This window comes from Cervus elaphus, chromosome 7, assembly GCF_910594005.1.
Source record: "Cervus elaphus chromosome 7, mCerEla1.1, whole genome shotgun sequence".
NCBI lineage: Eukaryota > Metazoa > Chordata > Mammalia > Artiodactyla > Cervidae > Cervus > Cervus elaphus.
In genome coordinates this window covers 40,792,503-40,820,417 of record NC_057821.1, presented here as the reverse complement: position 1 = coordinate 40,820,417, position 27,915 = coordinate 40,792,503, and the positions used below count along the sequence as shown (strand labels likewise).

At 44.7% G+C, this 27,915-nt stretch overlaps 1 protein-coding gene across 12 annotated transcripts in view; it reads right to left on the bottom strand.

Annotated features, from left to right (window-relative positions):
- ATXN1 (ataxin 1) overlaps positions 1-27,915 on the bottom strand; it is a 404,589-nt gene that overhangs the window by 375,539 nt on the left and 1,135 nt on the right. For 4 of the 12 annotated variants that reach the window (XM_043908472.1, XM_043908470.1, XM_043908477.1 and 1 more), the window contains exons 1-2: positions 27,332-27,554; positions 18,995-19,109 (exon numbers count right to left, since the gene is read on the bottom strand). The gene's annotated coding sequence lies outside the window, so the exon portion shown is untranslated. Of the gene's footprint in view, positions 1-18,994; positions 19,110-19,815; positions 19,866-26,100; positions 26,241-27,331; positions 27,556-27,915 lie in introns of those variants that run through there. The other 8 variants (XM_043908468.1, XM_043908481.1, XM_043908478.1 and 5 more) reach the window with 6 other exon arrangements.

Here is a 27,915-nt window from a genome sequence, read left to right as displayed (position 1 = left end):
AAAAGTTATTAGCAAAGGTTATTTGTAGATAAAGAATTGAAAGATATAAAGATTTCCAAATCAAAATGTAATGCTCTTTAATTTTGTGAAGCACGTGTTTAAAGAAAACTAAAGAGAAAAGCAAGAATAAAACCAAGTTCCCTTTACAGAAACTAGCAAATAAAGAATATATGCCCAGAACACCTGGATTTGTTTTCCTGTTTCCTTGCCAATGACTTTCATATATCCATATATATGTATACACACACAGACACACACACACACACACAGATAAAACATTAACTAACAGTCAAACATTTGGAGCACTGAATGACCTGCAGTCACACAGATACACTCTCACACGAAAGAGAGCAAGGCTGATGCTATTTCAATATCATGAAATATTTTCCTAACTGTGCACAGATGGAAGTACAGACTTTTCTGCCAACGGCCTGGTTCAGAAACCTTGCTCTATTTTTAATTATTTGGTTCAGAGGACCCGTTTGTGATTAACTTCTGTGTTGGATGGAAAAGCAAGTAAAGTTCCTGACCCCACAGCAAAGAACACTGAGAGAAGTTTAATTATTTTCCAACAGTGAGTGTAATATTGTAAACCATGTGTAGGGACAACTAATTTACCAAAGACCTGTTGACGGTTCTTGTAGTTGGAAGCTATGAAGTGTTATCAGTAAAACAAAAATTCAGGAAGTCTTAAGGAAGTGACATCAAAATGAAGTTCTGTTTTTGTCTCCTCTTTTTTTTTTGTTTTTTAAAAAATTGAGATATCGCTGATATATAATATTACATTCGTTTCAGGTGTACAACATCATGGTTCAATATTTGTATACTCTGCAAAATGATCACAGTAAGTCTAGTTATCATCATCTAATGACATCTAATGATGTCCTCAATGACAAATAAATGTTCATCTTTGAGAAATACCAATGGAATGAGAAATGGGGAGGAAAGAATTAATAGTATTACAAGGCCTACAAGAAGTTCCAGTTTTGACCGGGATCGGAGAATGGAATGTCAAAGTTTTACACACAGGAAATGGACTAAGATGCAAGGAGAAGTTGGTCAGGAAACTCAAACCATAGAATTCAGAATCACACACCAGAATTGCTGAGCAAGATAAAATCCCAGAAGAGAAGTAGAAAGAGAAGCAGAGGTTTAGCAATAAGACAGAAAAGATAGTCAAGGTAAGAGTGAAGCAGGTTGGAATTGATTCGTATTTTTAAGAGCTGTGTTACTTTTTAAAAGTTGTTTCAAAAAAAAACAAAAAAAACAAACAAAAAAAAAGTTGTTTCAAAAAGAAAACAGTATATCCAAGGAGCAAATTAATATAAATACAGAAAGAAATAAAATAGAAGGGATCCAGTTAAGAACCTTGAAGGTAGAATAGGGCTAAAACCTAAAAAAACCTTTACTCCTAGAGAAGTTTTCTTTTGATTCGTTTCTCTAAAAGTTTAACACATCCTGTATTTTAGTCTTTGATGTACCTGTACAATCTCAGATTCTACCAAACCATACACCACAGAGAGCCAAAATGTTTTAGGGATAATAGTCATTGCTAAAAACCCTGTCTGCAAATGAGTCCAGGATCAATGCCAGAGTGATCTGGGAATTGAAAATACACAGCAACAAGCACCTAATTTCTCCTTGAGAAGTGCAGATATGGAGAGAGCCTTTGCAGGGTGGTCTTAATTCTGGGCCTTCCAGGTGGCGCTCGTGGTAAAGGACCCACCTGCCAGTGCAGGAGACGTAAGGGACGCAGGCTCAGTCCCTGGGTTGAGAAGATCCCCTGGAGAAGGGCATGGAAACCCACTCCAGTATTCTAGCCTAGAGAATCCCAGGGACAGAGGAGCAGTCACAAAGAGTTGGACATGACTGAAGCAACTTGGCACGCACGCACTTAATTCTGAAGTTCAGCTTCTTAAACTACTAGCGCTGGCTACTAGCTTGTGACTGGGATGGCTGACATGGCAAGACCCTTAAATGGACACATACACAGAAATTGTTGTAGGCAATTATGAAACTTCATTAACTGGAAGCAATTCAAGGAGCCATCATATGGAAGGAAGAAAGGTGATCTGTTCCAGAACGTCCAATATAAAGCTGACTCCTGTTATGCATATTCATATTCTTCCTTCTCTACTATGCAAATCAGAGAAGTAGATGCATGGGGATGTGTGTTGGCAAAAGACTAGAATATTTTTTAAAAAACAGAATTAGAAAAAAGCACATCTAGGACTGAGTTATTGATAGCTGCAAATGGCTTCATAATTCCAATGTAGTATGATTACTATGGGCCACAGGCCATGGCTTAGAAATGGTTTTTATTTCGTTTAGAAATGTTTCTATTTGCTCTAACAATAGCCACTATGCTAGGATGGGATTTGACCTGTGTCTTTGTCCATAAAACAATCCTATGAAATATGTAAACACGAATTCAATTTTCTTTAAGTCAAGAAAAGCAAAAATACGGTTGTCAGAACAAGAACGGCTTTCTGTGGGATATTCTAGTTAAATGAAAGCTATTCAACTTGAATCAATTGCTGTATCCATTCTCCAATACACAGCAGATTTATATTTCACAAGGGTTTTGACACAGAACAAAATGTTACTGAAATATCTCTTCCATTCCTTTTGTCCTACATAACATTCCAGGGGCTGAACTCCCAACATGGGGCATATATTTGTCAGCTTCTGTTTGCACTGTTCTATTCTAGTTTGTCTTTGTTGCAAATTTTCCGTGTTGACCCCTTCCTGGCCAAACATTAATATAGACCTTTGGTTGTGTTGCAAATCATAATTTAAAAATCTTATGTTCTTCAGGATGGGGAACACATGTAAATCCATGGCTGATTCATGTCAGTGTATGGCAAAAACCACTACAATATTGTAAAGTAATTAGCCTCCAACTAATAAAAATAAATGGAAAAAAAAATAAAATAAAAATCTTATGTTTTTATTCTGCACCATCTTTAAGCATCCATAACTTTTAAAATTCAGCCCTGCTGTTTACACCAATGATAGAACTTTTTTTTTAACATACATCTGCTTATATAAACACTAGACATCCAGGGAGAAAATTATTGTGATCCAACAATCCACACATTCCTACTCAAAACCAATCACTTGAGGATTTAAAAGCTAGATCTGTGGCGACAGACAGGCTAGAACTAGCAGGAACAAGTCTGTACAAGATGAATTTATCCTCCACTGCCTCTGTGCCAGGTCATCCCAGGACTAGGCTTGTGGGCAAATGCCAAGATGGAAAGAATGGGTTGGTGCCTGTTTTCTAGCATATCTGTGTAAAGACTCAATAAGAGCTCAGAAGGAGCTGCTGCTCTGAAAGCAACGCAAGGTGCCTAGCTGCCACACGGTCCTGGCCATTGAATGCTTAAAGCTGGGGCAGCTCAAACTCAAGTCAGAAATAGATTTCAGACAGTGGGGGGCTAAAACACTGGATCTCAGAGATGATGTCCAAGAGGAGGTCTCTGAAGCTGGGTGTCATCCTTTAGGGTGGCCCAGAATTAAATGGTGACGCATTATGCCTCCTGGTGAGTTCATATATACTTTGAATGGCCCAGACACCAAGTCCCGTGGACTTCCACCGAAGATCTCGGGGCAGGGAGAGATGTCCACCAGCACTCTCTGTGACCTGTTAGAGAGAAACATTCTTAGCTACTCCGTCACCAAGCAAAACTCCCCAGCCAGGCTCTAGTGCTTTGACGCCTAGGAAAATGCGGCGAGGACACCTCCAAGAGACGTGGCCTTTGTGTGGTCTGCAGAATCACCGAGGAAGATTCCACATCTAAAATCTAGCTTCAGTAAGTCTCAGGGAGAATCAGATTCCAAATATTTTTGAAACCCACAGCACAGTCGACCATCAGCAATCAATTACTTCTGCAAAGACAGAAAAGGCTCCGTGATAGTTGTTATACATGCTTCTGACATCAAGAGATGGATGGTGATTTCTACTCAAAGATGAACCAACCACTAGATGTCATGGGACCGTACAGGATCATCATCAAAGCGATCACGACCCAGTGTCCCAGTGTCTCTCCGGGCCAGAAGGCGTACACTGGATTCACAGGGGGCTGCATGGGATTCCTTAACTCGCTTCTGTATCATCCAGCAGAAAGACACGCAGGACCTATTTATCTGGAAGTGATCTGTCTTCCCTTCCACACAGGAAAGGACTTCCCAGAGAAGATGGCATCAGTTTGCAAGATTCCATAGACAAGATCGATACAATTTCCTGATTTTTTTTTTTTTGCTGACACTGTTGCATTAAAGGAAATAAAGCCTGAGAAGTTCAACTTTAAAGGTGCAGTGACTGCAGAAGTAAAAAACAAACACTCTCTACCTATCCGTCAAGTTCAAGCTAGGCACAGGAACCAACGTCAAAACTTATAAAGAAATGTTTCAACAGACAAGAAGGGCTGGCTTACATTCAAGGGGCTATCCTCTTGGGCCATCTTTCCAGCTCTATCTCAAAACTGCTATTAGGTCACTTCAAATTAAGCAAAGTTGTCTTTTCAGCCTACAAATTCAGAGACACAAATGCATAAGACTTGAGAGATCTTGGCTCCATAAGGTGATGAAGAAAGTCCTGAACTTCATGCAAGTCGAAAGGTCTGGGTAGACAGCCCAGGCACATGCATTTTAGTCCCTGGAACCTAGGAAACCTGTCAACCTCTTTGGTTTTGTTCCCTCCTCCAAAAAGTACAGGATACCCTCTGCTCAAGGAGTTATGACGACCGTCCAAGGAAACCCTTCATTCAAGGCACTCCAACTCCTGTGATATTATCATCTGAGCTGGACCCATGACATGCTAGTCACTGCACACTGTCCAGATGACTGTGGTCCTTAGGGCTGTATTTACGAATCAGAGGCGCAGACTGTCAAACATTGCTAAGAGAAAAGGGTAGTTGTGACTAGTCCTACTGGAGAAATAGGAAAACAGAACTTTCATCTCAGCAATCTTTGAAGACCCTGCACACTTAAAATGGAAAAGTTATTATTTTTTTTTTTAATTTTTTAAGGAAATCATTTCTGGAGACTTCAGGGCAAAGAGTAAAAAGGGTAGCATTTAGAGAAAGAAACTCTGAGATTAGTCAGGTCACTGAATGTTCTCTGCACAGCAGAATAGCAAACAGTTGAGTGTTTGTTCATTTCCATAGATTAATAACCCTCTCTGCAGGGCTTAAAGATGATATGAACTGTGACTTCCAGGGTTTTGTTTGGAGAAGGCTCATCTACTCCTGGTAAGACTCATGTTTCAAGGACACACTCAAAAATATTTTCTTCATTTCAGATTGTTTCTTACTCACATTGGCCCATTCTAATCTCTAGGATGACCAAAATGGATCAAAAGCTTGCTGTGGTGATGGGGGTGGGGGTGGGGTGAGGGCGGGGAAACAGTTTTTCCTCTTTTTTGGATCTCTTTACAAGAATCGTTAAAATAGTCTTGTTCATTCAGATGACTCTGGGATGGAAAAAAAAAAATAACCTGTTCCTTCTGAAGAGGAGACAGAGGTCTAAAGGGTTACAGAGGCTTCAACAGAACAGGAAAGCCAAAATAAAACACAAAATTTGATCTTAGATGCTATCACTATATTTCCTTCAAATGCAATAAAAAGCCAAGTTTTATGGATGGAGATTTTTAAATAAATAACTAGATCATCTTTTTTCCTGTCAACAAACAATAGATAACTGGTCTTAGGGGCCTAGGGCCACTTATAAAAAAAAAAACAAAAACCTGCTAATCTTATGAAAAGTGTCGGAGCAAGCAGCAGAGGCAGCCGCCGAAAGGAAACATTCTTTTCCCAGCTCCCTATAGAAAGACTGTCTCCCCACAAAAGCCACAACTTGGGGTCACACTTCTCAATGGTGTGGGTGATGGCCACGGAGGCAGCTCCAGAGGTGAACCGGAAATGGAGCCCTGAAAAAGGGAAGAATATTCAAAATGCACCCAGCGGTCTTTCTGCCCCCACCTCTGAGAACCTGCCAGAACAGAGCAAGGTAGAAAGGGCTTTGGGGCTCTGGGGTGGACAAAGGGCCCTGGGCCGCGGTTTCTAACGACATACTCCCTACCCTCTACCTGTCAGAACCTTCGTCAGAAACACACACACCTTCACATCAATGATCACCAACAGACATCCTCTACCTGGAAGAGGTATTGTCACCCACCACCAGCAGGGCAACTTCTAGACAAACTCACAAGACAAGACAGAGGAGGTGCGCGCTCAAAGGGGCAGGGAACACCACGGTCAGCGGCTGGCCCACCCCACCAGCCCCCTTCTTCCTGGGCGCATCAAAGCGGGAGGGTTTCAGGGCTCTCCGGTCCATGGGGTGCTTTACTTCCACTTGACCCATCTCGATTAAGACTCCAGAACTACTCTCTTCCAGATAAAATGATCTCCTTGGGGAAATTATCCTATCAAGAGCTTTCACCTGAATTGGAGAGCAGGGTCACAAGAGCACGCACGTAGGGAGACTGATCAAAGCGAAGAACAGATGTTAAGGAGGTGAGCCTCGAATCCGCTCATTCATCCCACAGGATGGCGGTGTTCCTAAGAATCTGCTCACATAATCAAAATCCAACAGGAAAATATTTTCATTACAGAGAAAGACAGTTTTAGGCATTCAAAAACAAAAGTAATTTTTCCCCTGCACTGATGTTCAATAATAATAGTGTTTGGCATGGCTATAAGTGTAGTATTACAAAACTGAAATATCCCTGAGCAAATCTAGCATTCCAGTCCATGACTTTTATTCCAGCAAATTCATCACTGGGCTTTTCTTTTTCCTGAGCATAGCTTTCTTACAAATTTTGCTCCCCTTTATCACTTACTGTTTGATGGACAAACAACGGTATTCAAACCAAAATGGTATTCAAACCCAAAGACACCACAACTTTTTCCACCACTGAGGTCCATGAGGCCCCAGGCTGGTTCCAGACCACAATCCTTTAAGTCATGGTCTGTATAAATAGACGGAATCACATCCAATTTGTATCCTAAAAACCCACATCAGAGGGGAAATGCTTAACATTTATTGCAGCCCTACTGAGTGCCAGCTGCCAAGAATGGGGGGAAAGACAAAGGTCCCGGCTGTCTCCACGCTGGGAAAGGAGATGTGGAATGTTTCAAAAGGAGAAGAGCAGGCGGCCTGACAGGCAACATAAAACCAGTTCTGGGAGGAAAGGACTCCGAACCCAGACTCTAAGAATGGGCCAGAGTGAGCCCCCCAGATAGAGGCGGGTAGGGAAGGGGAAGAGCATGGCTAAATGCTGTAACATAATTAGAAAGGAAAAGGCACTTGGAAGGAGGAAACTAAACGACTGAAGCAAATAAGGGGCAAGAGGCAGGGACAGGGCTAGACCTGCAGGGCGAAGTTAAGTATTCAGAAGTTCAATGAAAAACCAAGGAGAGGCAGACAGACAACAGAGCCGCAAACAGGTGTCTGAGAAGAGGAAATGTCCACTTCGGCCTCAAAGAGGAGCACCACTGAGGAGGGATTTAGCACATCCCAGACCACTGCAGGTCAGCAGGGCCACCGGGCCCAGTGCAGGCCTGGAGGCCAGACGCCCCCAGAGCTCCAGACCCAGGGAACTGCTCCCAACCTCGTGTCCGAACAGCTCTCTCCAGGGAAGAGCTGCAGCGGCAGGGAGGCTGGGCAGGGTGAGGAACGTCAAACCCGCAGGTGGCCTTTAGGACCAAGGGGGCAGAAGGTGTGGGGAGCCCTGGAGAAGGGGTCAACCTCGGCCGGGCCTGAAAATCCCACCTGACAGCTCCAGGCCCACGTGAGGCGGCTGCCAGGCCTCCTGCACGGCCCCCATGGCAGAGCTCCCCAAGAGAAACAGGGTCAGCCACAGAGGGCGGAGAGCCCCAATGGCGGGCAGAGGAGACGAGACACCTTGAAGAGTCATGTCCCCAACCTTTCCGGCACCAGGAACTGGTTTTGTGGAAGACAATGTTTCCACACGGGACGAGAGGGGGCATGGTTTGGGATGACTCAAGTGCACCACATTTATTGAGTTCACTGAACGGGAGGCAGCGCTCAGGCCATAATTCGAGTCATGGGGAGCGGCTGTAAACACAGATGAAGCTTCCATAGCTTGCCCGCCCGACACTCACCTCCCACTGGGCGGCCCGGTTCCTAACCAGCAATGACTGGGACTGGTCTGTGGCTGCAGGTTGGGGACCTCTGACCTAGAAAACTGGCCCAGAATGAATCAAGGTCAAGGTGTGAGAAGTAGCTGGGAAAGTAGAAAGGGCCCTAAGCAATGGAAAAGCACTAGATGGCGCTAGTGGAAAAGAACCTGTGGGCCAATGCACGAGACATGAGACACTGGTTCGATCCCTGGGTCGGGAAGATCCCCTGCAGGAGGGCCTGGCAACCCACTCCAGTACTACTGCCTGGTAATCCCATGGAGAGAGGAGCCTGGTAGGCTGCAGTCCGTGGGGTCACACAGAGTCGGACACAACAGAAGCCACTTAGCACACATACAGGGTTTCAACGTGGAGCGGTTCCCAAGGGGTGAAGTGGGCAGATGAGAAGAAGAACTATTCCAGCCAAGCCAAGTCGCTGACCAGCCTGGTGCAGAATGTAACCTGGGGTCACCCCTCTTTGTCCTTCCAGGTTGGCCCTGGGTACAGTCACAGAAGAAAAGAGAGACATCCTACAAAAAACTTGAACTTTCAGACAACACAAAGTCAGAGAATCCAAATAAAAAAACATCAGACTGGAGAAACAGCTACAGTACATACGACTTTAAAAAAGATCAGTATCTAGAACACACAAAAAGCTCAGAGACACAGATGAGGAAATATCAAGACTCATTGCTAACTGTGTAAAAGAAAATCAGTAAATAAACACATATGGAAATGTTCTATGACTGAGAGAGATCAAAGGAATGCATATTTTAAAGCCAAGGAGGCTATTAAGTTAGCCAAAAAAGAGTAAGCCTCACCGTTAATCAGGTCGAAGCAAGACAATCATATATCATCAGTAACAATGCAAATACTGTCTTTTAGAAAGTAATTCAGAGCAAGGGCCCCTCTATCAAGGAATTAAGTCTTCTGCTGTGACTGTAATCCTAAGAAAATACTTAAGTGTACAGAGGCATTCACTGCAGTTCTCTAACAGTAAACAATTAGAACCAACTCCAACGTCCACAAATAATACAAAACTGAAATTAAAAGAAAACAACTTGATAGTACCCTTGCAAAGGATAACTGTACAGCCGAAGTTGTAAATTAGAATGCTCATGCTAAACAGAAAAAGCAAAAGTGAAAAAAGATGTATGTTAAACTGTCAAGAACTAAAAGACAACAGTTCAGTTCAGTCGCTCAGGCATGTCCGACTCTTTGCGACCCCATGAATCGCAGCACACCAGACCTCCCTGTCCATCACCAGCTCCCGGAGTTTACCCAAACTCATGTCCATCGAGTCGGTGGGCCACCCAGCCATCTCATTCTCTGTCGTCCCCTTCTCCTCCTGCCCCCAATTCCTCCCAAAAGACAACACCTAACAGCTATTATGATTTATGGACTGGGATGGCAGAATCAAAAGGAACTTTTGCTTTTACTGGTTTTCTCTTACTGTTGTAAAGTATAGGCAACAGATGTTTAAAATGTAATATTTCTATCCATTCTATAGCAGTGAACTCCCTCTTCTATGGAGCAAATCGACCTTCTAGAGAGCATCACATGCAGATCAGGGAAGGCTGTCTACGTCCTCTCAAGGCTCAATGGTCCATGTAGGATTTAAACCTGAGCACAAAGGGCTCTGAAGAGATCCTCCTACCCTGAGTACCCACCCCCCAAAGACACAACTCTTTCCTTTGCTTTTTTTTATGGCCCTTAAATTCCATACCTTCCCCTTCTTTCTTTTTATAAAATTACGTATTGATATTCTTTGTTGTTGTTCAGTTACTAAGCCATATCTGACTCTGCAACCGCATGGACTAGCACACCAGGCTTCTCTGTCCAGAGGATTTCACAGGCAAGAATACCGGAGTGGGTTGCCATTTCCTTCTCCAGGGGATCTTCTTGAATCAGGGTTCAAACCCGTGTCTCCTGCAGGTGGATTCTTTACCACTGAGCCACCATGCAATATAAAGTGAACATTCATTTGATTCTTCCAACAGTCCTGTGAGACACATGTTGTCATCATCCCCAGCTTACAGATGAGAAAACTGAGAATCACAGACTTATGAAAAGTGAACATCCATTTGATTCTTCCAATAATCCTATGGGATAGATGTCATCATCCCCACCTTACAGGTGAGAAAACCGAGGATCACAGACTTAAGAAATGTGGCCTGGGACACACATCTAAGGAGCCAGAGCCAGAATTCGGACCTCAATCTCCCTGTCTTCAAAGCCTTCACTTCTTACCATTCTACATCCTGCCTCTTCCCTTCCTTCCTCCCTCCCTGTGAAAACAAATAAGACAACAAAACAAAGAGACTCTTAAATGTCACCTCTTCTTGCACTGGCTGCCTAGAAACACCATTCCATGAGTCAGGAGACATCAGTACCAACTGCTTACAAATTAACCAATAAGACAAGGTAATGGTCTGTGCACACTGATCGGGAAAGTTGATGCAGAAGAAAAAAGAAATTACCTCTAGCCTCAACTCTGCACCTGCAGGTAAAAGCCAAACGGCATCCAAAAATGATTTCTACTTGCAAATTAAAAGCCAAATGTGACCCTTGATGCTACTGCAGAGAAGAGATTCTTCGCTCTCCTTGCAAAGAAATTATCCATAATTAGCAGAAAGATTCCTTCCAGCGATCACACAGCCACTCCAGAAAAGGATGTTGTTTGGGGTATGGTAGCAAGAAGAGGGAAAATAAGTTGAGGAAGTAATAAGGTATAAAACTAATAGAGATGGGGTGATAGATGATTTTAGGCACCCCTTCTGACTTACTTTATAAACAGTGACACAATAATAGCTGAAAATGTAAATTCTAATTAAATACAAAACGGAACAAAGTCAAACAACAGCAAATGATGTTTGACAGAGCAAAGGTCTGGTGGGGGTCGGGGGGGGGAGTTATGGAACCGAGAGGAAGAATGACAATAAAATCTATTCATGGAACTGTGCCTTGTGAGAGATAGAAGGGGCCTGAGTGCTTATTTCTTTCACCCACTTGCGTTACTGTAAATGGAGAAACTGAGGCCCAGCAAGGTGGGTGGCTGGTCCAACTCACCTTGCAGCAGGGCAATTAAAAAGAAACTCAGTCTCCCCAAAACCGGTCTAACAGCTTTCCACCACACCCCATTCATGCCACAGAGTCCTGGAAAGCCACTCCATGTGAAATCTTCTTTTGGGGGAAAAAAAAAGCATTAAACATTCTGTAACTATTAAATTCCTTTTTAAATAATTTTCAAATGCACAGGGGCATGCTGGAAAAAAAAAAAAAAGCCTGGTTTTGATTTCTTTTGGAAAATTGCACAGCGCTCAACACTTAACCTCGTATTGAGTGAAATATTAACAGGCCATAGAATGGTTTCAGTGTTCCTTCAGTAAAGCTAAACAGAATTCGAAAAACATATCCCCCAGGCCTACAGTGGAGTTTCTGGAGCACGCATTAAACTCAACGCTCCGCTCAACAAGCCCGTCACTGTTAAGTAACTCATCAGAAAATAAAGAGGGAATTACCAAAGGGGAATTGCCAAGCAATTAGTTCTCTGAAGCAGATGACATACAACTGTTGTAAGGGAGGAGCTTCCCCGTTAGTCATATGTCAGAGTCAGAGCTTCCTAATCTGTAAATAAAATGCATCACATATGATTACAGCTGGGCTGGAGGCTGGGGTTGCCAGCCTCACGCACAAAGAGTAAATCCCAAATCCTTCTGTTCTGTGTGTCTACAAAGCAAGACGGGGCTCTGAAGACACTTAAAAAAAAAAAAGAAAATCCATGGTAATTTTCTTTCCTTTATGGAAGTATAATTGACCTAACACTCTGTTAGATCCAAGGGCATGAGAGAGTGATTCGATATTTCTACATGTTACAAAATGATCACCACGCTGGTAATTTTCCTTCCACGTAAGAAAGACAAGCTCTCTGTTTTCCCTGCGCAGGCTAAGAGAAAAATGATCCTGCTTCTCTATCCTGTTGACTTGAGTCGGTGAGGATTCCTCTCTGGTCCGGTGGAGGTGAGACTGGGAGGGGCAGAGACAGGAGGGGACCCAGCACTCGCTTCCCAGTGGCTCCCTGACGTCGCTGTCACCTCCCTTCACCTCGTGCTTTGTTCTTAAGAGTTGGATTCGGTGCCACCCCCCACCGAATTTCTGTCTCAAACCGGAGACAGAAATAGTTCCAATCGGCCAAAGCTGGCACCAGAGAAGCTCTTTTTGAGAGTCAAAAGTTCACCACCTCGCTGGAACTCTGGACACCAAACATTTGGAGCCCAACTTAAGCCAATCCTCTGAAATGCAGATAAGCATATGCCATGGTCATCATTTTCTTCCATTAATAATTATTGAAAGTGCGTAGGAATCTCAGGGAGGTAGGACGAAAACTGAAAGAATGAGAAACAACACCGCAAAACAGCTCGTAGGTGACCCGGGACAGACAGGCAAGCCTGGAAAAGGAGGCCTGTGAACCACCCCTGATCCCGACCTCCGAGAGCCTGCCACACCTCTGCCGTGGGGCTTTAAATGCTACTCCTGGGCACTACCCTGCCTTCTTACAGACGGGGCTGGGGGCTTGAGAGACAGTGCCTGGCTGCAACAAAGAATACAGACTGGAGTCCCAGCATGACTCCACCACTTGACAGCTGGGCAGTCTTGGGCAAGTGACTTAACCACTCTGCTCCAGTTTCCTCACCTGTGAAATGCAGATAATACCAGTGACTACCCCGGAAGGACCGCAGTGAAGATTTAAAGAGTTAAAACACAGAAAGTGTGGACTATGGATCATCTCTATATTTCCTTTAGGGTCTAGCTGGCATAACGCCCTTCACACCTTAGATGTTCATTAAATCTTTACAGACAGCACTGTCTGCACCCCTCTGGAGTTGCTGAGCTGTTTTCTCCAGTTATATTACTCCTGTCTTAACCTTCTGGTCTTTTATAAAAGTTAGGTAAGTCACAGCCTCATTCTGGGCCATTTAGGGGAATACAGAAGGCCCAATAAAATAACACAGGTTAAAAAATAACTAAACAGTCCTCAAATATTCCTTAATTATATTAAGACGGAGTCCCGAGTAACAGCAATACAGCTAGATAATTTCCAGCCTTCTCCTTCACTTTGAGCTAGTCTTAGGATCTTTCTCCCCAGAGCCAAGGCTCACTGATTCTATATTTTCTATAAAGCATAAATGAGAAGCCAAATTGTTCACAAAGCTGTGGCTAGCAGCTGGAAATATATATGTTGTTGTTGTTGTTTACTTATAAGTCATGTATGACTCTTTGCAACCCCATGGACTATAGCCCGCCAGGCTCCTCCGTCCATGGGATTTCCCTGGCAAGAATATTGGAGTTGGTGGCCATTTCCTCCTTCAGGGGATCTTCCTGACCCAAAGATCGAACCTGTGTCTCCTGCATTGGCAGGTGGATTCTTTACCACTGACCCACCCACCAGGGAAGCCCAGAAATACGTGATGTGGAACCAAAGATCAAATTGCCAACACCCACTGGATCATCGAAAAAGCAAGAGAGTTCCAGAAAAACATCTACTTCTGCTTTATTGACTATGCCAAAGCCTTTGACTGTGTGGATCACAACAAACTGTGGGAAATTCTTCAAGAGATGGGAATACCAGACCACCTGACCTGCCTCTTGAGAAATCTGTATGCAGGTCAAGAAGCAACAGTTATAACTGGACTTGGAACAACAGACTGGGTCCAAATAGGGAAAGGGGTAAGTCAAGGCTGTATATTGTCACCCTGCTTATTTAACTTATATGCAGAGTACATCATGAGAAACACTGGGCTGGGTGAAGCACAAGCTGGAATCAAGATTGCTGGGAGAAAGATCAATAACCTCAGATATGCATATGACACCACCCTTATGGCAGAAAGTGAAGAGGAACTAAAGAGCCTCTTAATGAAAGTGAAAGAGGAGAGTGAAAAAGTGGGCTTAAAAATTCAACATTCAGAAAACTAAGATCATGGCATCCAGTCCCATCACTTCATGGCAAATAGATGGGGAAACAGTGGAAACAGTGAGAGACTATTTTGGGGGGCTCCAAAATCACTGCAGATGGTGACTGCAGCCATGAAATTAAAAGATGCTTGCTCCTTGGAAGAAAAGCTATAACAAACCTAAACAGCATATTAAAAAGCAGAGACATTACTTTGCCAACAAAGGTCCATCTAGTCAAAGTTATGGTTTTTCCAGTGGTCATGTATGGATGTGAGAGTTGGACTCTAAAGAAAGCTGAGCACTGAAGAATTGATGCTTTTGAACTGTGATGTTGGAGAAGACTCTAGAGAGTCCCTTGGATTGTAAGGAGATCAAACCAGTCAATCCCAAAGGAAATCAGTCCTGAATATTCAATGGAAGGACTCATGCTGAAGCTGAAGCTCCAATATTTTGGCCACTTGATGCGAAGAACTGACCCACTGGAGAAGACTCTGACGCTGGGAAAGATTGAAGGCAGGAGGAGAAGGGGACGACAGAGGATGAGATGGTTGGATGGCATCACCGACTCGATGGACATGAGTTTGAGCAAACCCTGGGAGTTGGTGATGGACAGGAAGGCCTGGCGTGTTACAGTCCATGGAGTCCCAAAGAGTCAGACACAACTGATCGACTGAACTGAACTGACTGATACATACATAAATATGTATACATATGAATGTTCACACACATTGGAGAAGGAAACGGCAACCCACTCCAGGATTCTTGCCTGGGGAATCCCCTGGACAGAGGAGCCTGGTGGGCTGCTGTTCATGGGGCCGCAAAGAGTCGGACACGTGACTAAGCACAAACACACACATAAACAGACCAACACACACATCACATTCAAGAGTCCACATGGGAGTTATGAAACACACCCATATTGCTGTGATTTATCAAAGTATAGTAAATGAATTACCACAAATGAACAATTGCTCCCGAATCAAGTAGGTGGCACAATGTGATTTATGCATATCGTACGAGATGAATAAATCCACGGTGGAAAAGATCAAAGGCAAAGCTGGAATTGTTGTTAACATGTACAGGGCTTCACTGAAAATCTTCTTAATAAAACTGTTTAGAGGAAAATAGAGGGATCATTTGTTTAAACGAAAAGAGATACTGCATGTGCTGAATTTCAAAAGCAGCATTCATTTTCATACACACACATTAGATCTGGCTAAAATTAGCTCCAGTTTCTACTTTATTTTTTTTTAAGGTCTTAAAAGAATAAAGGTTTCAACAAAATTTCATTGAGCTGAAGCTCAGCCCTAAGTTTCCAAGGTGCCGGAGCATCTTGGGAAGACCCCCCCGCCACCTTCGCTGCACTCCATTATCTACTTGGGCATCATCCCAATTTTTCCACCCACTCTCCCTTTGCCTCAGGTCTTAAACAGGAAACATACAAAGGCTGGGTCACACCAGTGTTCCACTTCTGCTACCTCCACTGCCTCTTATGTTCCCTCATATATTCCACTCTGGCTGACTTCATTGCTGAGAGAATATTCATTCCCACCTGCCTGGTAAACTTCCTACCAGGTACAAGAACCCAGAGCCCAGACTCAAAGATCACTTTTAGGCCAGTGGCTCCTCCAAATTTATTTCCAGATTGGACCTCCCAGCAATCTTCTTCCCACACTCTCTAGTGCCTGCTGGACTCCAGAAACTCAGATGTCCACCAGCATCTGGGCTTCCGCCAAAACGGCCTGATCGATTACACACCATGCTACTTGCCTGTTAGGGCCCAGCCACCAAAACAGTCATCCTTCCGCCCTCTCCATTTCTTCCCAAAGAAATGTTAACCACCCTCCAGAGTTCAACTCAAATGGTGCTTCCTCCTCCAAGTTTTTCCCCATCATCCTACTCAGCACCATTCTTCTGAATTCCCTCTGTGTCAGAATCTACCCCAGTAAGCACAACCCACCCCCTTCTGCTCTGTATTAGTAATTTCAGAGCATGTCTTCTTTCCCCTACTTGACCACGAAGAATATAACCTCCTTCTGGTAGCTCTTACTCACTCTGTGCAGTAGTAAAAAAAAAAAAAAAAGTTCACAGTGAATAAATGAATGAATCATTTCTTTATATAGACAGTGCCTGTGAACGAGGTAAGTCATAACTTGCTATAGCTATATCACATTGATATGGTTTCCCTGGTGGCTCAGTGGTAAAGAATCCACTTGCCAATGCAGGAGATGCAGGTTTGGTCCCTGGGTTGGGAAGATCCCCCAGAGAAGGAAATGGCAACCCACTTCAGTATTCTTGTCTGGGAAATCCCAGGGACTGAGGAGCCTGGTGGGCTACAGCCTACGGGGGTCACAAGGATTCGGACACAACTTAGCAGGTAAACAACATCGTATTGATAAAATAGCTAGAACCTAAAATAACTATAATCTAGGTTTTATTTTTTTAAAAAACCTAATAAATATAACAAAGTACAACATGAATGATACTGTTTCCCTGCTCACGTTTAGCCATCAATTGTGAGGACTGTAATGAGGCCATTATTTATGCAACATGTTTAGCTAATAGTTATAAGCTTCCTTTAAATGTGATCCCAGGACATGTCAGCTGCTTAAAACTCAAGGTGACTCTGTACTACTTTGTCAGTAATACAATACTAACATTCCTACAACCTTTAATGCACTGTACTATGTACTACAAAAACCTGGATCTCTTCTCAATAAGCTTCACGTACTAACTGAGAGACAAGACTCTTTGCTGCCTGATTTTTTCATAATAAAATTCTTGAGACATTCTTGTTTTAACACATGACTCTCTTTAAAACACCGCAGGTTTAAAAAAAAATTGCATATGTATTAACCACATGTGCAATTAAGCTACTTTCCCAAAAATGTCAATGTGAGAACTTTCTGCCTAAAATGGATAATACCCCTAAGAGAGAAACTAGCAATAAGACATTGCACCCCTTTCAATGGAGTTGATACTTATAGACCTCATGAGGCTTCCCTCTGCACGTAATTCCGGAGTTATTCTATTTCCTTTTCAAAGACACCTCCCTAACCCACAGCCCATAAACTATAAAGTACCCAGTTCCATATTTCACAAGGACAGACGCGTGTGATAACTTCTCCCTCCCCTGCCTTGCACCCCAGAAGGACTTCACTGACCCCCCTTCCCGAGGCACCGTATTTCAATCATTCAGGAGTGTGCCTGTGCGTTTTCACTCAGACCACAAATAACTTCACTTATGCCTGCAACTCAGCAGTTCATCCTACAGTAGAAAAACAACACACAGGGATCCTGGGTCAGGAATCGAGGCAGACTAACACAAAACCCAGAAAAATAAATAAAAGGCCCTTTGGCTTTGCAGGGCTGCAAATGTCCACAGTGTTGGTCCAAAGACCAAGGTACAGGAATATTTACTCACTCCTCGTCACTTATGGTTAAGAAGCAACCATCACCAAACAAGAACGTTACAATCACCCTGTCAAGACAAGTCACATGCTCACAGTGATAGCTTATGTTAAATGGATCATAAACCATATACCAGGTTACTATTCTGCCCAGGATACAAATATTACATCATTCCAACCTCACAGCAGCCCTAGCGAAAGTTCTCATACGATCTCCATCTTACACATGAAGAAACTGAGGCCCGGGAAGGTTACAGGAGTGCCCCAGGTCACAGCGGCAGTTCCACATCTTAAATTCAGACAGGCTGGTTCCAGAGCCCCGCGTCCTTATTTTAAATACCATGGAATTTATATAGAACTTAAAAAACTGGACCTTAGAAGCCACGGTGTCAGGGGAGGGGGGCAAGTTCTTTATTTAAAGAAATCTAGTGAATCAGTTTCAAAATGAACATTCTGATAAAAAAAGGATTCGTCTCTTAAACATGAGCTGAAAATCCAGATTTCTGTATGTAAGGCTGGATAAAAGTGGTTGGTGCAACTTATCAGGGAAAGAAACAGAACATGACTTGGGAAGAGCTGACCAGAGACCTCCAGATCCAGCCCATGCCACAGCAGTGGAACGTCAGTGTGACTCCAAAAGACCATTCTGGTTCATTTGGATTCAGTGGGTCTAGGGTGGAGTCCCGGTTCTATTTTTTTCTTTTTTTTTTTTTAACCTCTCCTGGCGATTCTGGTGTCCTGCCAGGCTCGAGAACCTCTGAACTAGTCTATTTCCACAGCTTGGAGCAGGACTACTCCCAAGGCAAACAGAAAGAGGGGATCGATTTCACAATCTCCTCCGGTTGCAAATACCAGTGTTCCCAAGCCCTTATTGCCCCAACTTCAAACTAACTTCCCCTGCTCTCCTGATTCTAGGCAGGCAGTCTTCCCTTCAACAGAGAGCCATGAGTCATCAACCCTGCATCCACCCTGTGTCTGTATGACTCTCTAGGTCAGAAAAATTTACTGTACATGAAGAAAGCAGGAAGTTGTCAAATCCAAAACAGACACAGAGAAATTCAAGATCCAACCAACACGGGTTGCTACCGAACCAACAAGCTGTCTCCCTGCACCACGGTCACACAACCACCACAACCCAAAACGTGGAGACAATGACTTAAGACAACCGTTTGGTAGCAAAACTTGCTCATCAGCTCCAAGTACAGGTGACGATTAAAACAATCAAGCTCAAGCCCAGCACACAATAATTAACCATCGGAAAGACAGAGGCAGACTACATCATCAACCAAATAAATCAAAAAAGAGGATACCTTAATCCAAGTTTAAAAAAAAAAATCCACCTCTGCAATTTCTCAATTTCCCACACAATACAGTTTGCAAAGACAATTATCTTCAACAGTCTGCAAAGTGCTAAAGTACTAGTAGGCGATTTTCCCAGGCCAGACTTTATCCTCAGATAGAAACCAGAGAGCATCGCAAAACTCTCACCTGATGGGTGTCGGGCTCCCCCGAGGCAGCCGTGGAGGAGGAGACCGCTGTCCAAAGACGACAGACGAATCTGCAGCTTGAACGGAACACCTCGGTGATTTGCAGCCGGATCCTCCTGCAATGGTCCAGGGGGTGCAGAAGAGGAAATCCAAAATGAGAAACAGCACGAATCGCTTTAAAAAATAATAATAATTACACCTGAAGACACCATGCAGGGAAATCTAAACTTCAAGAACATCAAATTTTGCATTGTTTTATGAGAATTACACAGGCACCAGCCAGCTCAAAAGGCAGGTCTGGTTTGATTCAACAGGGCTCGGAGGGAGGCCAACACGCAAAAAGGTCATCCCTTCAATCAAATTAAAAGCTTGGTCTCTCCATTTGAGCCAGCTACTGTCAATCTTTTCTCTAAGATTCTAATGAATCACCTCATAAACACATGCTGGTCATCACGGGACTATCAGGTGGAAATGGGCATGGACTGAATAGTAATTGAGCCAAAGTCTAATTTTCATGAGGCATATCTTACTATCAACATGCAACTTTAGGCACAATCATGACACAGAGCACAGTTGTTAGCATACCAGTCTAATGGGATAGAAAAAAAGAATCAAATGCAGAAAAAAAAAAATTTAAGTATGCATATACTCACTAGAGTTTTCACTGAACTTTAAACGATTTAATTACTGAATGTACATCTACTTGATTTTCATTCTGTCATAACATCTTGAGCATGTTTAAGTAAAGATTACCCACTGTAGGATGAATGAGTGAATGTGTGAATGGATGAATGAAAGAGGATGAATGAATCTTCCATATACCTTTCCATCAGGGAGCTTGGCGCTCGCAGTAGTTTTTGTGAGGTAAACACCTATGCATAGAAACGGAAGAAGTTGAGGACTTGATCGGCTAACATACTTTCCTATCTATTCAAAGCATATTTTTAAATACTGGTAGTTCCCAACTGTCCACATTAAATAGAATCAGGAGCACAGTTATTATAAACTAATCCCCAAACTCGTCATTGCTGGACTGATTTTTTTTTTTCAGCCTTTCATTACTGGAGCTGATCTGCATATTTGCTTAGGCTGGTTTTAAATTTAGTTTGGGTTTCCTAAGCCCACGCCAGGTAACAGTAGGAAGGAGAAGGCCCAGGATTATATTGGGTGTCAGAAAGAAACTATTCTGGAGCTATGAATATGATCTTCAATGTGAATAATCTGTAAACAGGTAAGTGAGCCAATTAGCCTTGGGTACATGGCAACACATCTCATGATTATTTTCATCCATACACACTCACTATTTTTAAAAGCACAGCCCAGCTGGAAAGGAAAATAATGTCGATTGCTTTCCAACACTTTGCAAAGTAATGAATAGTAGCCAAAGTATTCTTACTTCTAGCTAATCCATTCACCAAGTATTTATTTAAGCATCTTTTGCATGCCAGAGACTGATACGCAGAAGGAAGTTTTCCAGGCCTTGGTCTCCCCATAGGTAAACAGTTAAGCCTGTGTGCTAAGTTGTTTCAATCATGTCCAACTCTTTATGACCCCATGGACTGCAGCCCACCAGGTTCCTCTGTCCATTGTACTCTCCAGGCAAGAATACTGGAGTGGGTTGCCACACCCTCCTCCTCCAGGGGGTCTTCCGAATAGATCAAACCCAAGTCTCTTGTCTCTTAGGTTTCCTGCATTGGCAGGCAGGTTCTTCACCACTAGCGCCACCTGGGAAACCCCAAACAGTTAAGTGTAGAGAAAGAAGGAAGCCTTTCTAGACTATCACATCTCTGAAGTCCTCGGAAGACAAGTCCTCCGGTAAGAAGCTTGTTGAGTTACAAACATTAATAGTGGCCAAGTTAAATAAAAGCTCACAATATTCTATTTATTCTTACGCAGTACTTGGTTTAAGGGCCAGGGGGTGATCTTGATTTTTATCTAGTAACATCTCAAATGAAGCCTCAAAATCCTTGATCATCATTTTCAAACAATGTGCAGGTACCATGGATTTGCAGAGTGCTTGCTTTATGAGCTAACGATTGAGAGTGTTGGCTTGTGTATCGACGTGTGTGCACACTATCCTATTTACCTATCACTTGGCAGATAAGATTTTATAGAGTCCAAATTACAGTCTCCTCCTATTCTGCTGAAGTGCAGAGAACAGTCAAACATGATGCAAATGCTGTAAAATATTAATTTACTCTCGTGTCGGTATGCCTACTTATCCCAAAAGCATCTGTGTTGCTACACCGGTTAGGGTAACTAAAGAGTTAAAATAACTTGCTGTGTTCTATCAGAGGGAAGAAACCAAAAATAAAAGCAAGGCAGAATGGATTCACTGCAAAAATATACAGACAACATACAATAAAATAGCCTATAGACTGTTTAAGACAATATATCTACTAAAAATGGAATTTTTAATATTTAAAAAGCACAGCAGAGCAACATAACACAATACTATAAATAGCGGGAGACAGAAAGGTGGCCTAAGTGATACTGATGTGACAGTCAGTAAAGAGGAGATGATATATAAATAATGCAGATACAGAAGAAAATATCAATACTTCAGGGAGAGTAGGCCAAAGTTAAGGGTGCAGTAAAAGAAAATGTGCCCTACACGGTCAAAAAAAATAGATTTTCTTTGAATGCTAGAAGCATAAGCGTTTACAGGTTAGCAGCTCTAACAGTGATGACTAAAAACTTCTGATAGATAACTCAAAAGGTATCCGTTAAAGAGCACCTAAGTAGAAAAAAGAGAACTTCCTCTTAGCCTGAACCCAAATGCCATCACCAAGGGAGCCTCTGCCCCCTGAAGCCTCAAATTGTGATTACACTACAATGAGTTTTCTGAAAAGTCATTTTCAGGTTCAGTATCCAATGTTTGCTTGCGTTATTGCCATTACCAGTGCTTTTCCATTACTTCACAATTGGGAGGCATTAAAACTTATATTTTAAAAAAGTCAGTGAAACAGTTCTGCTCCCATCAAAAATGTCAAAGAGAATATAATGCTTGTTGCTTTTTTGTCTTTAATAGTTCTAAACATGTTTTAGTACATTTGAGGTGGTAATAGGTAGCACACATATTTACAGCGCATTAGCCTGAAAAGTTCAGATTTATAAGGATTATAAAATATACTACTACACTGACAAAGACAAAGATACATAAATTATGAAATAGGAAAGAGATTTCTGAAAACTGTTTCCACCATTAAAGATTATTTACCTAAGCCTTTTTATTACTCCTGGAATTTTAAGCATTTACATATTTTTAAAACCTTGATCCAATTACAACTCTTTCAGCCAACATTTGAAAATATTCTCTTAAAACTAGCACAGAGTATACACTTATCACCTCTTAAAGAAATTTTGAATGTATTTTATTAAACTGAATTAAATGAAATTAAAATCTGAACAGCGTAATTGAGGACTACAAAATTCTTTCTTTAAAAAAAGGGCAGTCCTGTGTGGAACGCCCTAGAACAGAAATTACTATCTCTTTTGGGATATCTATGATTTCTTATTTTCGATGCTTTTCACAAAATAAGGAGAGCCTGCTTCTGATAAGCTGGGAAGTATGAACAGAACTAAATCTGCTCTTTGAAGCAGTTAAGCTGCACATATCAAAAGATATAAAGCAATGGAAATCAAATCATCTGTCTCCCCATAAAAATAATATTCTGTCTTGCTGCACTATGTCATCTTACATATGCACGTATTTAAGCTTTTCAGAAGTGAAACTATGTGTTACTTGCAGACAACTATAGTTTAAAGAATTAACATTCACTCCTACCTTCGCTAAATTTCAGGCTTTTAGTAAAAACATGTTTATTGACTAACTTCTCATAGGAAACAAAATGAGCCGGTGTTACCACGCGTTAGTCATCAAAAACTGTCATTCAAGGTAAACGCAAACAGAAAATCCACTTGACATTTCAGAATGGAAAAAAAAATAAAGGCACATTATACAAAAGGAATGTGAATCAAACTCTGTAATGACAGCAAAACAAGAAGTCACAGAAGCGTATTTATTAATATTTTAATAAGCTCTTAAGGCTGGCCTTTCCTGGGACCCCCCAGACAACTGAGTTAGGCCTACTGAAACATAAGGCCAGCTACAGACATTTCATGTACAGTCTGATGGCTGAAGAGTTGTTCTTGAATCTATTTGCAAGAGTAAAAGACAATTTAGAGGCCAGGAAGCCTAGTTATAATATTTCTGATTAAATATCACTTCTATTTATCAAACCCTCTTAAAACGAAATCCAGAAGGGAAGGGGAAGATACTGATTTTCACAGTTCCCAATCAAGTACATTTTTCATACTTATTTTAACATAAATTTATTTGTGCACTCACTCAAAAATACACATTCACATTTGGCTGCCAGTAAAGTGTTTTTCTGTACATAGTAATATGTAATTCAGGACCTCCAAGGTGTTGTGTAAAACATAAACTTCTGTGCTTCATTTTATATCCTTGCCTCTCCCATCTATTTACCTCCTACCTCCTAGAAATAATGGCTTGCTTTAAACACAGCAACACTTGATCTGAGCAGGTCGCAATCATGTTACCAACTGCATAGACTCACTAAAGGGTAGAAACTCATAAGCCCTCTGTGAGGAACACTGAGCAGCTCTCTCAATCCAGGCCCCAGAGGTTAAAAAAAAAGGATTTACCAGTTTAGCTATGGGGTTGTAAAACTGTAAACTGACTAGCGGGGTCACACAGACATCCAGACATTATTATTCTCAATTATTTTTTCTTTCAAATATCAGAGTAATTAAAATACTCCCCCTTATTTGGATTGCCTGAGCAACACAGAGCTTCAGCAACCAAAGCTACTTTCCTTTTTTTTCCCCAACAGTATTATTTTTCTTTGCATAGCAGGCTCATTAAGGTGGTCGCCTAATGCAAAGAGCAGAATGTTGTTCACTAAGTTATTAAATGCTCATTAAATTTTACCCCCAAATAGAGTACAAATTACTGTGCAAAAGCACCAAACATTATCAGTCTACCAGCTAAAGGCCTGTATCATCTCTTACCTGAAACAAAAACCTTTTAACTTACTACCTCCAAGGTAAGGATCCTGGCCAAGAAATCCAAGTTAAGAATGAATACATTCAGAATGACTGTCTACTTCCAGTAGCATTTTTTTTTTTTTTTTTTTGTCATTAGGATGGCCATAAAGTTTTTAAATATGACAACGGGGATATCCTTGTCAAATAAATTACTTCCGCTGAATAAATCCTTTAGAAAACCCCGCTATTCGCAGCTTGGGTTCTAAAGGATGAGTTCTTTTGCACTTGAAAGGGTTAAGTGCCTGAAAGGCCAAAGGCACCAGGACTGCAAGAGAAAGGTTGCTTTCCTCAGTTCGTCAGCTCTGAAAGGTTTCTAGCAAGTACCAAATACTTGTTGATGTGTTCACAAGCAGGACTGTCAGGCTCCTTTCACGGTCTGGGGAGATGCATTTACATACTGCACCCAGTAAGCACAGCTTGTTGGTCTCCCTTATAAAAGTTGAGTAGCTAGAAGCCTCATTCAGCGTCTCCCATCCGAAAGTGACAGAAAGAAGAAGATGCGGCTGAAATAGTAAAAAGAGTCTCTCATCTGGTTGGGGCAGCACAAATACTGTGCATCAAACACTTGGGAGTAGTCCAGGCACAGACAGACCCACCTGAATGGACGGGAGAACACTGTCTGTTGCCATGGCAGCCTGATCTAATTACATGAGTGATCAGGGATGGAGTAAGTGCACCGAAAACCTACACCCGTTGACAGGTATCTACGAGATGAGAAAGGCAGGCAGGCGGAAGGTTCAGGGGAGCCCTTCGACCTCTGCTTTCTGGAGAAGGTGGCACTCAAGCCCATTGATCTGTGGGGCTGCTAAAATATTGACTGATGCAGGCACAGTTAGAGGGCAGTCAGAGGAGATTAAATGCCATAGCATTAGCCCTCACAGTGCAATCCCTTTCCAAGAGTTCATGTGCAGGGTTTTTTCCTCCTCCTCTCTGCTGGTTTCCTCAGGCAGATGCTCCATTCCAAAAAAAGCTCGTGTCAAACTACCCTCACCCACCAAATAAACCACAAGGTGGGCTTAAGACGGGGGCTTCCGGGAACTGTAGGGTTCCTCAGAAACCCGAATGAAATGGCTTAGCTAACACGGTCGAAAAAGTAACTAGCTGTGCCTAAAAATAACCCATCAAGTACCCGCTGCTGCGAGCGACACGTAACGATGATGTTTAAATATTAAGAGCAGCCTGCATTATAAAACACAAATGTCATTGAGATGTGACTACGAGATTGCCAAAGGAGAACTTATTTGCATACACACATTCCCATGCAAGCGCCAGGATATGCAAGGAGCATGCCACTCTAAGCCATTAGTTTTTATTCTGTGGGTGTAATAGGGTCTTCTAATTTTGCTAATTGTACCCTGTGGCTCTCACAGGGAAGCTAAGGATCTCTTCGGGGACAGAACCAGTTTGGAGGAGTCCCTACTGCACAGCATACGGTAAACAAAATAAAAATAGCTTGCCATTCTCCTTAGCCACATCGCGCATTATATAACCAGCTTCCGACTGGCTTTCTGTGTGTGTGTGTGCGCCCTTACTACTCTTCAGCAATTTCCCAATCTCTCGAAGTATTTATATTACCCTCTTATCTGTAGAATTATACACCAAGAAAGCAAAACAAAACACAGCAGCCACGGGATTGAACTGAACCCTACTAGTCCTTAGAAACTGATTTTTTTGTTGTTTGTTTTCTGGCAGGATCTCCACCACCACCCTACTTCCACCCCCCACTAAGGTTCTTGCTCAATCTCCCTAGAAAACCTGAATTGTTCCATCGCTTCCAGTCAGCCCCCTACGTGGTCTGAAATAAAATGAAAGCACCAGCCGCGGAGTTTAGGAAGGCGGCCTGAGGGCGGGGGTGGCCGAGGAGGGGTCAGGGCGCTGCGGAGTCAGCCAAGCAGCCACGGCGGGGCCCCCTCCCCACCGCGATGGCCCGGCCGCCCCCTCCCCCGCAGGCGCGCGCGCACACACACACACACACACACTCACACACGCACGCACGCACTCACACACTCACGCCGCGCTCCGCCGCCGCCTCACCTCTCGCTCCGCCCGGCCGGCCCCCTGCCCTGCCCCCTGCGGGACCGGCCTGCGCGCAGCGCTGGAACCACGTAGGAGGCGGCGGCGGCGGCCGCGGGAGTGGCGGAGACTCCGGCCCGGCCCAGAGTGAGCGAGCAGCGGGGCTCCGGGCGCATCCCAGCGCCCGCAGCGCCTCCTCCGCCGCCGCCGCCTCCCCCCTCCCCTCCTCCCGGCTTCATTCACCCTCCCAGCAGCCGCGCAGCCGCTCACTCCCGGCGCGGGCAGGGCAGCGCCTGCCGCGGCTTCCCGGCTCCGGCCGCGGGCGCTGGCGAGGGCGCCGGCCCGGGCTGGGGCGCTCGCGGGCTCCCGGCTCCGGGCGGCGGCGGCGGCTGCACATGATCAGGAAGCGGCCGTACCAACAGGGCGGCGGCGGCAGCCGCCCGGGCCGCCACCGCCACTCCGGCCGCGCTCCCGGCACCGCGCGCCTGCTCTCCCTGCGCCCACCTCCCTTGGTCTCCCCCCGCGATCCCACCGCCCGGCGGCGCGCGAAAACTCCCGGCCCGGCCGCGGGCGCAGACCCTCCCGGTCCGCAGTCGCGCGCCGGCCCAGGCCGGCCTCCGCCGTGAGACCCCCGCCCCAGGGGCTCCGGGGCCAGGCGGCCCCCGCGGTAAAGCCAGCCCTCTTCCAGATCTGCTCGCTCTCGCCGCCCTCTGCGAAGAGAGGAGTGAGGAGGGGGCGGCGGGAGGAGGGGGCAGCGCGACCCCCGGCCGCCACCTCCCCCCTACGCCACCTCCTGGGAAGAGGACACGGCTCTCCCCACCAGCAGCCGCCGTAGTGGGGAGCCGCCGCGGATCTACCCGCCAGCCCGCGCCCCCCGCCCGGGCGCGCCCCCTCGCCCGGCGGGCGCCCACCCGGCCCCTGCACACCATCCCCCTGCCGGTAGTCTCAGCGCCCACAGCTGGGGATGTCGGCCCGGGAGGCTGGAGCCGGGGAAGGGTGTATGTACACACACACACACACACACACACACACACACACACCACAACACAACACGACGCGTCGATTTCCTTCGCTCCTCTTCCAGCTGTTTTCCGTGCCGCCGAATGGGGTTTGGGGTTTGTTTGCTGGTTGTTGCTTTTGCCCCTCTCGGGAGAGCGGGGTAGGGGGGGATCTTGATCTAAATCAGGGGAGAAGGAGATGGGGGGGAGGGGGGAGAGAAAGAATCAGAGGAGAAAAAAAAATAGCCACTTACTGTAAAGTGTAAATGGATCTGGGGTTGCGTGGGGAAGGGGGGGCAGAGGGAGAGAAACAGTGTCTTGCGGCTGCGGTAGCTCTGGCTGCTGCTCCACAGGGCTTGTTTTGGATCCCCCTGCAGTGAAACAGGTCCTGTACGGCTCCGCCACTGTAGTAGAAATGATGTCTGCGGTATACTCTGCTCTCTCCTCCTCCTCCCCCCTCCTCCCCTCCCTCCTCCCTCCGCCCGCCCTCCCTCGCGCTCTCTCGCGCTCGCTCGCTCGCTCGCTCCAGTATGTAAATGTGTAATAGAAGCCAAATATGGAGCAGTTGGCTGCCGCCGCCGCAGCTCAAGGATCCGACTTCGGTGGGGGTGGGGGGGGTGGGGGGGGCCACCCTCCGGCGGGGCGAGCCGCTCTGAGCACCGCGAGCGCCCGGCGCGGCCGCCGGCCGGCGCCCTTAACCCTTGGGTGCGCGCATCCCGGGGCTCGGCAGCCCCCCGAGGAGGCGGGCGCGTTTCCCCGAGACCCGCTCGGGATCGGGGTTGGCGGGGGGGTCGGGGTGGGGGGGACGCGGGGCGGGAGCGGTGACCGGGGCCGGAGG